Source organism: Lepisma saccharinum, chromosome 9, assembly GCF_977018435.1.
Source record: "Lepisma saccharinum chromosome 9, izLepSacc3.1, whole genome shotgun sequence".
NCBI classification, from domain to species: domain Eukaryota; kingdom Metazoa; phylum Arthropoda; class Insecta; order Zygentoma; family Lepismatidae; genus Lepisma; species Lepisma saccharinum.
Genome location: NC_139237.1, coordinates 8,059,270 through 8,073,979, shown reverse-complemented (window position 1 = coordinate 8,073,979; position 14,710 = coordinate 8,059,270). Strand labels below are relative to the sequence as shown.

General features: G+C 40.2%; 1 protein-coding gene across 1 annotated transcript in view; it reads right to left on the bottom strand.

The window, feature by feature from the left end:
- Positions 1–14,710, bottom strand: part of LOC145992324 (uncharacterized) — a 603,163-nt gene that overhangs the window by 128,926 nt on the left and 459,527 nt on the right. The window lies entirely within an intron of this gene.

Genomic DNA, 14,710 nt, shown 5'->3' with positions numbered 1-14,710 from the left:
TGATAAAATGGGGAGTTCAGCCATCTTAGAAATGGTTATTGTAAGTTCAGTATTAAATCGTTATTTTGTATCCTCGTTTCTATCTTTATAATGTGAAGTACCTACGTGTGCGAATCAATTAACCTCTGCGTGTGAATACACGACACTAATGTGAAAAATTTGATCTGTAGTTGATGTGTTACGTTTAAATCTACATTGATAATCACCTATAATTTCATTTGAATATGGGGTAATTTTTGCAGTTCATTTTATCACATTTTTTAAACACAGGAACAATTATGGATTCTTTCCACTGTTGAGGGATTTCTACTTTATTCCATATTGAACAAATTAATTTATGAATTTGACATATTAACGAATTTCCACCATATTTAATTAACTCCGCTAGTATTAAAGCAATGCCAGGTGCTTTGTTATTCTTTAACCTTTTAATAGCATCTTTAACTTGAGTCAAATTAGGTTCTGGAACTAAAGGTTCTGCTGTGTGCACTTCATTTACTTCTTATTTATCTCCTACATGGACATTTAAAAGGTCATTAAAGTAGTTATTCCATCAATTTAGAATATCGCTTGGGGCAGCTAGAAAATCACCGTATTTATCTTATATCAAGTTTAATTTAGGTTGCCACCCATTTCTAAATCCATTTATACCCTTATATAAATCTCTGATATTTTTGTTTTTGCTGTTTGTTTCAATTTCGTTAATTTTGCTTTTCAAGTAATCTCTTTTTTTACTTCTAAACGTGCGGTTAACTTCTCGCTTTATTCTATTATAATTGCTTAGATTTGTATCATCCGAGTTATTTAACCACCTAAGTCTAGCCTGATCTCTTATTTCTATTAAATTATGACATACATTATCAAACCATGGCTTACTTTTTCTTGGTTTATAGTATCCTATACTTTCTTTAGCTGCTGATTCTATTGCATTACGTATGTGCTCCCAATTCTTATTTACGGCAATAATAATTTACGGCAAATAAATCAATCAATCGATCAAATCCCGTTCTGGGCATGAGTGTTCTTTGTGAGTGTACCCTTTATCGTTTCAACATCTTCATGTTTGCAATTTGCCATAATTGCCATAGAAGTGAGTTAAACCAAGAAAATCAAGCTAGAAACATAAATAAGACTCTTTGATTCTGTATGAAAATTTCCAGTAGAATGTAACTGTAAAATTACTAACAGTTACTTCTCAAGTAGCAGTAATTTTAACTGAGTTACTTTTTGTAATGTATAAATGTAACTTAGTTTATTTTAGAACCTACCCAACACTGCCTTGTAGTTAGTGAAAGAGACTAGGGAATTAGGGATACATTTTACCACAATCACCATTAACCGTTGCCATAATGATATGGATAGAATATGAGGTATATATTCCACCGTAGAGTTGGAATATAATGATGTGTTCAGAAGTTACAAAACCTTTTCCACGTTAGGCGGTGGAATTAATTATAGTTATTCACGACAACAAAGAGATAATCGAATGTTTTCTCGATTTGCTTTGGAAAATATAGCCATTTCAAGTAGCCACATCTGGCGGCGGCAGTGAGAGTTGCAAGTTATCGAATACACTTAAGGAATCGAAAATGGCTGGAGGCTACCATTCGCGTCCCCCTCCCTCTGAACCCAGATGATTTGCGAGCAGACCTGGTTGTATAGAAAGTTGGCAGAGCCAGGAATTACAGCAGCACACGCGATTTATGAACTACGAATGGGACTTGGAACACGGCAGCGGACACGGCTTATTCGCCCATAAAATATCGGCCCTTCCAACACACGACAGGGCAGGAACCATTAAAGAGAAGCCCGCATCGATTGAAAAGAATGAAACCGCTAAATCTGAAGAGCTTTCGTTGATTGTTACCAGGGATAATAAGGTGGCGGAACCTGCGATAATAGCAGATCTTTTCGTGGCACAATCAGGGTGCGAAATCACTGCAGATTGGTTGGGTGGGGGGGGGGGGTTGAGCAGGCACACACATATTATATATATATATGCAACAAATTGAAGATTTTAATGTACCTACTTACTAGTGCTATGAACAGTGATTTGCGTGACTAGGGAGAGGGGCAAAAATTAAGAGACATTAGGAAGATAATAGTTTCCGATATAAATGCTATTACATGTTTTATTTATTTATTTATTTACTTTGCGGTAGCCGACGAAAGGAGATTAGAAATGGAGAAGAAATAACAAGTCGGACTAACGTCCTTGTTTTGGGGATTACTGGGTTGAGTGTCCATAGAGATGAGGCTCTTTGTTCGTTCCTTGTGTGTGTTTTCGATTTTATTCCAGTAAAGTATATTCGACTTCAAAACTAATTGTTTGTCATTGTTGTTAGAACGAAAATCCTACCCCCGGAAATGTTTTCTGGGGGGAAATGTTTGGAGAGATCGTTGGTGGGAGCAATTTCCCCTGTCCCCCCTGAAAATTTGCACCCTGGGCACAGTGTTGAATTTTAGACGTCTTCATGATGGGTATGGGGCAGATCAGCTTTTGAAATAATAATAATTATTATGAATATGACAATAGTAATATTATTATTAATAATAATAATTCAAGCGGTCACATGCACAACAGTCGGCCTCAGTGGCGGAGCGGTTAGCACAGCGCGCTACGACGCCAGGAGTCCTGGTTTGGAATTCCCTCCTGGGCATGGGTGTTCTTTGTTAGCGCCCCTTCATCAATTTCATCATATCATCACTCATACTCATCTTCGTTACTAGCCAAAAAGTGGCTGAAAAGCCAAGTAAAATAAACCGAATGAATCAATCAATGAACATGCACAACGTTGCATATAATAGACAAGATTTCACAGAGACATCACAAGAATGAGTTATACTGCTTTCTCTTAAACGCTGTTCTTTTAAACGGAAGAGATAGTAGAGGAAACGAACGGGAAAAACGGGCCTAACCAAGAAATAATTGCAACACAAATATTTTTTATGCCAGATTGTGCGGAATGGTGCAGTGGTATAGTGATATATTAAAACTCCGCAAAGTAGTTATGGTACCGCGTTGAAGTCGATAAATCAATTGATTGGAAAAGATCGATCAAAGATCAATTGATGATGTAGTTGTGTGGGCAAGCAAGGGGTATTGTTTTGCGCGATGACGTCATAAAATGGGCGTGGCTTAATTTGGTGAGGTTCGTTCTGATTGGTTGTAAAAGTATTCGGGTTTTTCCCGCCGCGTCTGAAAACAGATGGCGTTGATGATTCTGAAATTCTGGGAATTTGGGTTGGGGAGATTCTCGGAATTTCCGGTGTCTGAAAACAGATGGCGTTGATGAGGCTTTTAAGTGGTGCGGTGAATGTTAAGTGCCTTTTCTTGGAAAATGGGGTTTGCCGAGTGTTGTTTCGAGGAAATGTTGTGAGAATTAATGGATGTGGTTTGTGTAATGGGTCTGGAATGGTAATTGCTTTTGCATTCCTGAAATTCTGAGAATTTGGGTACGTGTTTTTGTTGTCTGAAGACAGATGGCGTTGATGATTCTGAAATTCTGGGAAATTGGGTACGTGTTTCTGTTGTTTGAAGAGAGATGGCGTTGATGAGTCATTCCGGGGAAGGTGATGTTTTTCTCGGGCGGCCGTTGATGAGTTTGAAATTCCTGGAATTGGGTGTGGTCTGAAAAAAACATGTCCTAGCATGTTTTAGGTTTAACCTTCCAGGGATGACTGTTTGAAGTATGTTTAACGGAAATCGTGACGTAGAAAAAGAAGGTATAAATAGAAGGGCTACAGGATAATTGTATCATGTGAGGATGGATGTGTGCGGTACAAGACTGTCTGATAATGGTGTGAATTTCTACGAGGTTAGCTACGAGGAGTTCTGGGAACTTGTTCGATCTTGCGGCGACCTGGACAACGATCCAACGGCCCTGCATCGGGTGCTGAGTTATTTCCCGTTTATGTATGTAGCGATACCTGAATCTCCCTGGTGTGGATGTTACCTGTTCAACGGATTAGGAAAAGGAGTCCATCATCACTGCGAGACGTTGAAGGAGATAGAAGAGAGGAAAAGAAGAGCGGACGAGAGAACAGGATTTCCAGGTCACGGGTGTATGTGCGAAATACGTCGCAGGAAGGAAGAGGACAAGATCGGTGAAGCTTTGAAGCAGAGAGTGAAAGAGTGGCTTCATTGCTGGCAGACAGAAATTCCTTGTGGTGTTCTGGCTGTGATCGTCCTTTGTTACGTAAATTAGAAGGACATCCCTGTTTCCCTGTGGTTCCTGCAGAAGGTTTCGGCGTCCGCAGACGTCTGTTCCCCGACGATCTTCAGGTTGTTCCTTTATCGCCGATACCTGGGACGCCGTCACCTACAGTATCCGATTACTTTACCTTTTATGACGTATGAGAGTGTTTACTCACCACGTCTGCTGGACTGACGCCGAGCCGTATGTTATCAATTACGTATCAGTGAATTCTAGATACAGAATATACAGAAAGTGGGCTATAGGATTACGTCAGACTCCGGAAGAATTAGTGACTGCAGGATTTTACTATTCAGGCTTTAGCGACAGAGTATTATGTTTTCATTGTTCGTACGGACTTTGCGATTGGACATCCAAAGATTGTCCGATTCTAGGACATTACATGTTGGTACCCCAGTGTCCTTTTATACAGAGTGTTGCGGCGTTACATCGTAACTGCAAGAGCTGCAAGTATTGCGACAGTATAGAGACTCCTGAGAAAACGTGCGATAAACCTAGTGTGGAATGTGTGTGCAAAATATGTTTTCAGAATCCTAGCAGTGTTGTAATTCTCCCGTGTCGACATTTTGTTTCCTGCGGATCCTGTGCTTCCCAATTGGACAAGTGCGCCGTATGCCGGGGTAGCATTGAAGATACGTTGACAGTTTTCACCTGATGCCCAAAATGGATGTCTGTTTTTTGGACGTTCAAGGTCTTCGAGGAGCAGGAGGAGAATTTGTGTGGAAAGAAGTCGGAATTTTAAAATTTCCTTTTGACAATACATTTGACTGTTTAGTGAAATCTCCATATGGTTTACGCTTTTTGAGTGAAAAGTATCACCGAGTGAATTACTGGCTCCGTGCCAACAAACACGGTCTCAACTGGGGAGATGGATGGCTGCCGTATGAGAAATTAGGAGATCTGTTATATGTCGTGCTTGTGAATCAAATAGTGTACGTCAAAGGTACGGAGAAAGTGAAATGGTTTGAAAAATTACTTGGAGAAAAAGGTATGGGTAAAATATCCGTACGTAACATCGAAGAACTTGAATGTCCAAAATTCAATAGTGTGAAAAACACTTCAGGAAGATGCAAAGAACATAGCAAATGTAAAAATGTAAAAAAAACCTGTGCAGTTGAAAATGTCTGGAAGATGTACAGTTTCTATTGTAATAAGTACAAGAAATAAAATAGTTTTTTAAAATATACAAATGTTTTATTTACAATCGATAATATGGATATAGGTTTACAATACATAGAATAACACAAATGTTGTATTTACAATTGAATATGAAAGGTTTACAATACCTGAAGGGTTATATTACAATACATAAAATAACAATACACAGAAAGAACAATGGTTCATTTACAACATCAGATACATGAAAGTAACAGAACTTATTTACAATGTCAATGTCTGTCCAAGATTGTTCTCAAGATATATTTCAATCATGAGTTCGTTGTACCAAAGAATATAAAAATAGTTCACTAAATTTGGCACTTCTTTTTTTTCTGAAACCATATTGTTCTTGATACAATATACAAAAGCCTCCATTTCGGGTTGCAATTTATGATAACGTTCGTTCTTTAATTTCTGCAGAGGCCAAAAAAGGTTACACAAAAATAAGTGTAGTTCAGAGGCTGTGAAAATAAAAGCATCGGATGAATGATGCTGATACATCGAGATACAACGTTTCCCGAAAAAATTTACACCACTGACGGTGATATTTCCCGTAATCAAGTAATTGAATCGACGACCTGTTTCGACGTAATTCAGTAAGTCAGATTTCAAAGCCCACAGTTCTCTAATCTGCTTAGAATCGATGCGTACGGGTGATCTCCCCTGTTGCGAAAACTCCCACACCAAATTGAAAGGGGATTGCTTTTCGAATCTTATTGCTACGAACTTGTTTTTTTCCTTGTTCAGAAAATATGTGTTAGCAAGATAGAGATCTAAACATGCCTCTACGTTGTGTAGTCCAGGATATTCGATTGTATCTGGGGAAAAGCCGATCTCCCTACGCCGTTTTATGAAATCACAGTCTGTAGTCACATCTATTCCCTCGTCCATCGGTTCGTTCTTGATAGGGACAGTTTCGATTTTGAGGGGTTGCACACGTTTGCGAGTTTTACGTTTGGAAGCATCATCCTGACGGGTCATGCGTTTCACTAGTTTGTCGTGTTTTTCCATTGTAGAATCCCTAACAGCTTCCATGATGTTTTCACTGGAGCTGTCTCGACGGCACTGAGAGAAAGATACAACAGCACACATTTATATAGCTTTTTCATAACACGACACCGGATCGCGTGGATAGAGCAACACGATTGATCCCCTCTCGGGCACTTGCAATGGGGTAAGCATTTCAAGATCTGACGAAAACGGTGTAGGATATATCCATCTTTACTGACACCGGGCGGAAATGCTTGAATGAAATACTTGGTCGTAACATGGCGTGCTTTGTAATAAGCATACACGCAACAGTAATGTCCGCACGTCGTGGCCAATATCCCTTGTAAGGGAATGTTGTTGTAAGTCCAGACCGAGGAATGACGGTTCAGGAAAGTTACTAATTCTGGATAGAAAGGATGAAATCCGTATGAATCGAAATATTCAGCCATATTGTTTTTGCCAAAATAGAAGGCCACCCAGTGTGTACCCTGGAAGTTGTAAGTGTCAGTGTTTGCGATTATCAAGGCAGGGGTAGGAAACGTCCAAGGTAAAAGATCTCTCGAGTAAACACCGTAGAAAATGTTCTTGGTGGAACAGTTTCGAGATAGAATCTCCCTGATCTGCGACGTGTTCATGCTGCCTATGTTTTCGAAAACGTAAAATGAGAGTACAGCGTTCTGTTATCTCTATACTCTCAAGATGATATTCTTCTAATATTTGGGGGGACGGTTGCGTGTCAGCAGGTTTGGCAGACAGTACTTCCAAAGAATCACTATTATAAATATCATCACAGGTTATCAGTTCGATGAGTTTTCCCATCTCACGTTACATATGTTTTCATATGTTTATAATAATATTTCTGTCTTTGGTCATTTCTATGCTCCCGGAACTGCTGTCAAGTAGTTCGGGAAACGATTGTATGTTCACAGGTTTTGAAGTTGTCACTTTCGAAGAAACACTACTGTGCTTAATAGTACGGGTTATCACTTTGGTATTTTTTCCATCACAGGTAGTATAATGTCTACATCAGAACTGTCTCGATAACACTGCGAGCCAGAAACACGAGCACACATATTTATAGACAAGTCGGTCTCACTGATGGAGGATAACACTTCTGTCTTTTGTTATATCTACTGCACATTCGAATTCAGCATACAGAAGGCATGTTATATTTTTCCGACAGCTGGGGAGAAAATTGCATCTCGGCTCCGATGATACCTTGCTCCTGGAGACTGGTGTGCGTGTCGTTTCCTGAAGAGTCAGGCGTTATGTCGAAAATCAGGAAAAAGGATCCGTTCTCGAACATTTTCCTTGTGATCTGGTGTCCGTAATTGGCGTGGTGAATGCCTGTATCGGAAAATAGAGTTTGATAGGCACGTGTTATCAATCCGCCGTTTCCTCCTGTGGTGACCCGCAAGGGTTCGTAAGGTACGAGTTCTCCATTTTTCACAAGATGGAAAGAAGATAGATTGAAACTTCTAAAGTCGAACGGATTTTTCTTACTGTCTCCGAGAAAGCTGGCGGTGGATACCATAGCAAAAAGAACAACATTCGGAAAAGGACCTTGAAAAGCATTATCGATCGAAATCTGCTGCGTTCCGGCAACGTAAGAATAAGCTTTGATGACGCTTCTGGTGAACGGATAATGGGCAGGAACGTAAGAGAGTGCTCTGTCTATGGCCAGACTGGTGGTAGGAGTAGGAATGATGTGATTTATTTCGAGAACAGCCTTTAAAATTTTTATTCTGGTGGTTGGTAAAGTCTGATCTCCCCAGATGTAAAAAAGCATCACGTGACCTGGCTAGATCGATACGTACTTCAACGCCGTTGATCAGGTATTTAGGCTGGTGGAAAAAATCAATGTGCAGTTTTCCCATAAGTTCGACTACGGCAGACACTTCCGTAGGATTTCCGGTTGTCGGAACGTGCTGGAAAAAGTCTTTTCTGGCGGTAAAACCTTTGTTGTCGGCGGTGATTTCATGTTGATGTCCAGGTGTGTCCAAGTACCACAAGGCATTTGTGAGATGCGTGTTCGCAGCATCGCTGCCGTAATTGATTTCTGCTTCGAAGATTGATTTATATGCGTAATTGTTATCGGCAACTGTTACAGCGATACCGTTCAGAGCCACTGTAACTTGTGAAAAAAGTGAATGGAGAGGATAATTTACGACCCCGCAGTTTTTTGTGAGGGCGTTGGAAGGTTCGGAAGCGCTCATGGGAGACTCATCTTGATTGACCATCTGCGTTAACAGACGAAGATTGGCAGATGAAAGATCTAGAAAATCTGTTCCTGCCGGCGGAACGGCAAACTGAAGTATGTTCTGATTATCGATGGAAGCGATAGGCTTGTAGGCGACCGTGTAAGTTTTTTCGACATTTTGCTGAATAGGTTTTTTACTGAAAAGATCGAACTGCGAGATCATGCAAGTGTTATTCTCCATCATTATCCAAAAATATATTTTCCTGCCGCCTTCTGTTTAATTTTCCTTTTGCGTGTCGTCCTAGATTTTGTGGATGTTTTTCTCCGCTTTTTGGATGCGCTTTTTTTACGGATCGTAGTTGTTCTAATACGGGTGGCTGAACGTTTTAACATCGACTGAGCAATTTTTGTTGCAGGTTTTGTTCTTATACCGGAACCTACCAGAGAGTCGATTTTCCGTTGTGCTTTACTCTGAAGATTTTGACCCGCTTCACGTACACGTTGACGAACGATAGTTCTCGGAGTTTGCTGACTTGTTGCAATGTCGGTGATAATGTTAGCGCCTGTTTTCAAAGCTTCTTTTCCGATCGCTTTTGCACCACTCCAGAGTAGAGGTTTCAACATTCTAAAGAGTCCTGCAAAGAGAGACCCTAATCCTCTCCCTTTCTGAATTCTAGTTGAACGATAGATGGGTCCAATTCCCCCACGGATCTGATTACTGTAATATTCGGTCTGCGAATTCATGGTGATTCATCAGCTTTTCGACATAGACTGAGCAAAATGATTCCTTACTGTTTTTTAAAAGGACTTTGCTTTCCTACGAAAATGTAAAACAGCTATTGTAGGTACGGAGCCGTTTCTCAAAGGTAGGAAATATCCTTGTCTATCATACATCGCAATTTCTATTGTTTCGAAAGAACCTTTATCCAGAGAAACGTAATGAATCGGATTAAATGTATGATGGGCTACGGGTACTGTGCAAGATGATTCTGTTTCCGAATACTGTTTTCGGGCAAGACGTAAAAGACGTAGCATTTCTCCTCCGACCAATTGCTGTTTCACGAGATCGGAATAAATGAATATGTAGGGGTTTTTATCCACGACGTTATTGGACACTGCGTGCGTAGAATAAATAGATTTCAATACGTCATATCGAAATTTAGCGTAGTCATCAGTTTCGTCTATGGGTGTAACAGTATTTGTTGGAACACCTTCCGATTCAGGATCGGGAACCCCTATCACGGACAGATGTTTGTTCACAGCCTCTTTAAAGAAAAATCTGAGATGAGTAGGAACAACGGCATTAGCAGGGTTTGTTTTCAGAAACTGAATGAACTCCTCTATTGTATATGTTGCTGCAGGAAAATAAAATGGCTGCTCGTTAATATAGAGTGTATTATCCGTAGAAACAGAAGATCCCGACGCGTCCCATTGCGCTTCCAACAGAAAATGCCAGAATTGCTTAAGAACGTTTCTCCGTATTTCCAGGTCGTTGGGGAGGGATTCTTCGATGGTAGAGATCAGGTCCTCAGCATTTGCATACGTCCGAACAGGAAAGGTTACCGTTCCGTAATCTGTTTCCAAAACATTGTCGTATAGAGTTGAATAATGCAGTTCTGCTAATCCGACTTCCCACAATTCTGGAGACAGATCGATCCGTTTTGCAAGTTTTACGTTGAAATGGGTCAGCGTGTTGTTCGGAAAATAATTCTCCGATGCAGATGACGGAAGGTAAACATAGAAATTATCGTCCATTCTCGCCGAACACAAAGAATTCACTGGATCGTGGTGACGATATATTTTGATATAAATATGTTTTGGAAATTATTTTTCTGATAACTGTTTTACGGAAGATGCCTTGATCCACGAATCGAAACTAGGTGGATATCCGAGTCAGCGAACCAGGTATTCCAAATTTTTAACTTTTCCCCGGCTGTTCAAAATCTTATCAATTTTATACTCTTCGTCAGGATCCGAATAAACTTTTTGCAGTTCATGCTTGTAAAATGTGCCTTTACAGGTTCTTCATTTAAATCGTCTAATATGTATACAGGTACAGGTGATCGCTGAACAAGGGAGTGGATTTTGAAAAGTTCTCGTGACCACGATTGTTCGTATCCCTTCTCAAAATGTTCTTTGACGACAGAGATTCGTACGAAATCACCAACATTCAGATCTGAAGACGGTTGTGAAATATGTTTGTCAGGTTTGTTGAGACGTTTCCACACGATGTAAACGTTAGACTCGTTCACATCTCGAGGTGCCATTCCTATGGAACTGTATAGTTGTATTGTAACCTTCGAGAAGTTGCGGTAAAATGTCTACGTAACGTCTTGTTTGTTTCGATGTGAAATATTTCCACATTCGTTCTTTCAATGTTCTGTTGAAACGTTCCACTACACTTGCTTTCACAGGATAATTTGAAGCGATCGAAAAATTTACATTTTCATTTTTTAAAAACTTCTGGAATGTAGAATTTGTGAACTCCGTTCCTTGGTCGGTCTGTAGTGTGACAGGTTTTCGTCTGCTTTGTCCGAAAATATTTTTGAAAGCTTCGGTTACCGAATTGCTTGTTTTATTTCTTAGTGGTAATGCAAAGGCATATTTTGAGAAGACATCGATCACTGTCAGAAGATATCTGTATCCATCGTTATGTTTTTGTATCGATGTCATGTCGTTGAGATCAGCTTCCCAAAGCATGTCTATGTTCCACACATTGTAATGATTTCGGGGGAACCTTTTCCTTGCAGGTTTGTGGAGAGTGTACGTTTCCTGGTGCATCAACCATTTTTTCACCGTATTGCGGGATATATTTTTATCCCGTACCGCGTTCCATAAACGATCTACAGATGAGAATGAAGCACGGTGTCGGGGATCGTAATATATTTTGGTGAGGATTTTATCGTGTTTTAACTTAGGGACTCCCATGACTGATCTCTCTGTCTACGGCTTTTTCTCAGAGGAACCAGCTTGTATGCGTCAGGTGTTCTCAGAAACGGTGTAGTTTTTCTGGAAACACGGACAGCCGCTTTCTTCTTCTTTTTCTGTTTCTGTCGATGAGACGGTCCAGGGCTTTCCGTTGACGACGCTGAGAAGTTCAACGTCTTCGGATCAGGAAGTGTTTTTTTCCTGACGTTCGTCTATCAAATGTTGAGCCGTAGATTGGTACTCGTCGATGATATTTTGTAACTGATGACGTGTATTACGGGGTAACGTCTCTGCTAGGTTCGGAGGAAAATACGTCGATCCTGGCGAAATAGTAGAAGAACCGTCGTTATCTTGAACAATAGGAATTTGTAATGGTTCTTTGGATTTTCGACTCAGCCATAAATACTCATCCAGTTCCTTTCTGTAAAGACGCCATTTCTGATCGTCTGATATATTTTTCATTTTCAGAATATCATTCATTTTTTTATCCAGAACGGATAATTTCTGAGTTACAGACGAGTCGGAACCACGAATACGTGCTAGCTGTTCCGGTGAAAGGACGATCATTTTTTTGTAGGAAGATGTCATTTCTCAATGAGGAATGAGAGTACCGAGAAGACCCGATAACAAAGAACCTAGAAGTAAGGGTAGAAATCCACCTTTTTGCACAAGTAGTTTTCTTCGTTTTTCGATGTTCACTTTCGGTTTCACGAGATTGCGTAAGACCGACTTGTAAGGTGTCAGACGACGTTTTGTGGACGGTTTAATTTTCACGTTTCCTTTTAAAACGTTCAGGCAGCATTCGCGGATGAAACGAATTGTCTTTTTCGGAGCACCTTTCAATAATGTTTTACGGATTTTGGTCGGTGAATTTTTCAACACGTGCAAGAAAGGTGAATGTTTCTTGAAAGAAGACGAATGTCTATTCCTGTTAGAACGTGATTTGGTACGTGTCTTCCTCGTTCTCCTCGTCTCGATGTTTTAAACATTCCTGAGGAAGATATGCAGTTGAGTAATTCTGGTTAAAAATGTCTGTCTGATAACGTAAAGGATCCGGTGTTGACTGTGAAAGATCAATATACAAATAACTGAAAGGTTGAGTGGTAGCATCTATATATACTTTTTCGAGTTCCTTCATGCGGTGAGGATGAAGTTGTCGTGCAAACACAGTGAATTGGTTCATATCTCGAGGATTTTTAAAAATAACGAAATGCTTCACGTTCAGCGAAATGTCTCTGCAATTTTTCCCTTGATGAAAAAGATTCTGTGTTATGAACACCACCGAAATGTTTTTGTGATGACTGCCTTTTGTGAAAAGGTCGGCGACTTTTTCTCCTTGAGCAACCATCATAAGATCATCCAGGATTATGAGAGTAGGGCTTTTTCCGTTCCACGACTGCCAATCGACGATCCCTTTATGATATTGCACATCTCGAAGATTTTGCGGAATACTGTTTTCCTGATCGTAACACCATACGATTTTCTTGACGGGTCCTTCGACAAGATGAACGATGGAGTCAACCATATTTGTCACAAAAGTAGTTTTTCCACCTCCTGATGCTCCGCAGACCATCATGGTGAAAGGATGGGAAAGTTTAGGAAACATGTTTTATACTGGAGATTTGAAGAAAAATGAAGATCTGGTACATTGTAAACACATTTTATACACTGACTGTCCGAAGAAGGGTTCAAACTCTGGACCGCTACAAACATATTTTAGTCAGCACAGTATCCGAAGGGATACGATAAATGTTCATCGTCGAAACGTCGTTTCAACAGTACCGGCTGAAACAGCTTTTTTTCATATGTACTGATTACTTGGAACTGTTTTGTTCTTCTGATCCTGAAAATATTTTCGACCATACCTTCAGGTTGCTCATTGTTTATCATGTCGCACATGGTATCAAAATTGACCAATTCCGATGTGGAGGTATTCAATGTGATTCCTTTCACTTTACAGATATACTGCGGTTCGGAGAACGGTTTTGTTATTTTCATGCTGTAACTTTTCGGTCCCGTTGAAACAAACTGTTCACAAACTGCATCGGGTCCGAAATCTGTCAATTCATCGGTGAGTTCTCCTAGTGCGTCACCTGTCTGGGGATGATATTCCATTTCAGGACTATCTACGTAAATTACAGAATCTGTATCACAATAACATATCCTGTCATTCAATTTTTCGAGAAGTTCATACAGTTTCAGACGAGCATGGCATGTTGTGAAGGCTCCGATAGGAACATTTACTTTCCTGTTCAGACTGACAGCCTCTTCAACATATTTCCAGTTCACTAAAACGGTGTCCTGATTGATGAATGCGACTCCTCCAATCATTATATTTGGATCAGTCATTTTATCCAGAAAATCTTTCGATTCCTTGATGATGGTTGTCTGGGAAAGGTTGTCCCGTTGACAGAACTTGCCCCATAAAGAATTAAGGCAAAGTTTAGCCAGAGTACGTTTACCAGGATTGACTTCGATACTGTTTTCTTCCAATAGAATACCCTCCTTATCGAAATATTTCTGTATGTACTTCTTCTTATCCTCGTCGTTCTGACACCATGAAGGCCAACCGCTCGCTTCCTGTTTTATTTTCAAGAAGGTGTTGACATAACCAGCAAAAAGTCCTCCAGTTTTTGTGACAGGGTCGTACATCGATGTTTCATACTTCCACACTTCCGACACTGACAGTACTCTGTAGCCTAAACTGCAAGCTTTACGCACCTCGGCGATGACCCAAGTCCCCGAAAGTGCGCGTTGTTCATCGGAATGGCTGCATGTACCTTCACATTTTAATCTGATAGCACATTCGTTACACAACACAAACATTAGTTTTCCATGCATTTTTGTAGGTAAAACAGGATGTAAAAGGGCTTTTGGTGGCAGAATAGTACATTTTATGAGCCCCTCCATGTTCAAAACCTCATTTACCGAAGGAATAGAAGTTCCTAGAAATATGGTAGGATGTCCGACAGGATAGGCACAGTATTTGTTCACATAAGGGTACAAACTTGTAAAATCATAGTACTGTAATCTCTCATTTTCCTTGATTTTGTAATACGTCCTGACTGTTTTAACTCTTCCCCCATATAAAGCGTCTCGTGGATTTAAAGGAATGCAGCAAACGATAGGATGTGTCGATAGATATCTATCGAGTTCACGATCTGCTTGCAATATTTTTTTGAAATCACAATCCCACATTGTGACAACATGGTATCCT